Raw genomic sequence first — 2690 nt, 5'->3', positions numbered from 1 at the left:
GATGGTCATGGTTATTTGGTTGATTTGAGCAACAGAACATGCTATTGTAGGTATTTTGATATTGATCGGTATCCTTGTGTGCATGCACTTGCTGCCATCATGGCGCGTGGAGAAATGGCTGAACATTATTGTTCTAGGTATTACTGGATGGAGCAGTGGACTTTGGCATATTACAGGACAATATATCCAGTGCCTCATCATTCAACATGGAAAAGTTCTGAAATTTTTGAGGAAATCCGATCTCAGGTTGTCTTCCCTCCGTATGTGGAGAAAATAAAAAGGAAGACTACAAGTTACTAGATTCCCGTCTGCCGGAGAATATCGGAGGAAGGGAAAGAAGAAGTTTCCACCATTGATTGGTGAAAATGAAAAACGAAGAAAGTGGCAGTGATTGCAGTGGCAGTGATAGCAATAGCGGTGGTAGTGACAGCAGTGACAGCAGTGGCAGCAAGGGAAATGAGGACGAGGGAGGTGACAACGAAGGAAATGATGAATGAGTCTTACTTGTTAACTTGTTATGGAACTTGCTTATGTGTTGTGGAACATATTTATGTGTTGTAGAATTTATTTATGCGTTGTGTTGTTTCAATCAGGTAAAACTTCATAAACATAACACTCATATTTATGTGTTGTCATACTGGTACAACTAGTAAAACTAAAATAGGTTCTACTGGTGTAACTAGTACAACTATGTCTAGTTTACTAAAATAGGTTTTACTGGTATAACTAGTACAACTATGCATGTTCTAAAATTTAAATATTCTTTTGGGCTTTCCCTATTAATAAAACAATCAAATAGTGTAATTTTTAAGTGTTTGGATAGGTTTCTTTGTGTTTTGTATTGGTTTTTTTTTTTTTTGGATTTCTAACTCCATCACAAAAGTTTGCTTGATCTACCTTATACTTTTAAGGTTTGTTTACTTGTTTGTCCACATATTTTTTGTAAAACATACGTGACAAGTATTTTAACAATAGTGATGCTTTCATTGTATCCGGGCAAACAAATGTAAACATAAATAAATGATACAACTTAGATAATGGTATTTTTTCTTTGGTACAACTAATATTTTCATGTTTCACTGCCAAAGTACAACTCTGTACAAACTAGTATAACTGAATAACTAGTACAACTTTGTGCAGGACAGTAAAACTAATAAACTAGTACAACTTTGTAGAAACCAAATTTTGAACATGGTGAAGAGCAACATATTTCTACACTAGTGATGAAAGGAAGATATGAGGAGATTACTTATTCTCAGTTAGTTGATAGAATAGCCAAGAAAATGAAGATCGATATAGTTGAGACGAAGCTTCAGTTGAGTTACTTTCCGCTGGTATTGAATAATAAGAGGCCTTGTTATATCTTGGATGATGAAGATGTTTTAGGATATTTAATGAAGGTAGATAAGAAAAACCGACGTAGTGTCTTGCGTGTGGAGCTTAAGGAAATCATCGCAGAAAATCAGAGCAACGAGATGTTTTTTATGAATGAGGAAAATCTGAGTGATGCCAGAGCTAATGATGGCATGGTTGGAGTTGGAGAGTTGGAAATTGTTCCTTATATTCAGGAGGATGAGTTTGAGCATGAGAAAATCAGTGAAGAGGGTGATGAAATGGATGATAGGGGCGAGTTGCTGGCTGTTATAGCAGTTGAACCTCCTGTTGTCAATTCAGAGTGGGATGATGGCATTGATATTATTTTTCATCAAGAATTTATGACTAGAGAAGAAGTGAGGGATTTAGTGGACAAAGGTGTGCATTCCAATTGTTTTCAGGTTGATATAAAGAAGTCGAATCCTCATGTTTACATATTGAAATGTCGTGGGGCTGGATGCAGATGGTATTTACGAGCTGCAAAGCTGAGGAACTCTGATTTTTTCTCTATCAAAACGTATAGAAAGATGCATACGTGCTCTCGTGGAGATGCAAGTGTCATGAAGAAGAAGAAAAGAGGCACGCCAATCTTGGTCGCATCAGTGGTGCACTCTGATTATCCCGGCAAATACAAGACTCCGGATCCAAAGACTCTCATAGATTTGGTGCAGAACAGACTGGGTGTTAAGGTTTCATATTCTACGGCTTTGAGAGGGAAAAATAAAGCTTTGAGTGATTTGTGTGGCAACCCGGAGGAGAGTTTTGCTAGGCTGCCATCTTACTTGCACATGTTACAAAGGATGAATCCTGATACCATTACACGATTAGAAGTGGATGACAAGAACCAGTTTAAGTATATGTTCTTTGCGCTTGGAGCTTGCATCGAAGGGTTCAAGGCGATGAGGCAAGTGATAATAATGGATGGAACTCACCTGAAGGGTGTGTACAAAGGAGTGCTTCGCATTGCCACTGCTCAGGATCCAGATCATCATCATTATCCCCTTGCTTTTGCGGTAGTAGATGGTTAGAAAAATGCAAGTTGGGAGTGGTTTTTAACTATATTAAAAACTTTGATACCAGATGATCCTCAGCTTGTATTTTGTACGGATAGAAACCAAAGCATCATCAAGAAAGTACACGAGGTATACCCATTGGTGATCCATGGATATTGCAATTATCACTTGTCTAATAATGTCAGCGGAGCTTGCAGCAATGTTAACAAGAAAGGGGTTGCCAAAAAGTTTAGAGATATTGCTGGTATTTACAGTTAGGTGGAGTTCAGAAAATGCTACAACGATTTCAGGAAAATGTATCCT

The sequence above is a fragment of the Brassica oleracea genome, chromosome C3, assembly GCF_000695525.1.
Source record: "Brassica oleracea var. oleracea cultivar TO1000 chromosome C3, BOL, whole genome shotgun sequence".
NCBI lineage: Eukaryota > Viridiplantae > Streptophyta > Magnoliopsida > Brassicales > Brassicaceae > Brassica > Brassica oleracea.
The sequence above is the reverse complement of the archived record's forward strand: the minus strand, read 5'-3'. Positions refer to the sequence as shown.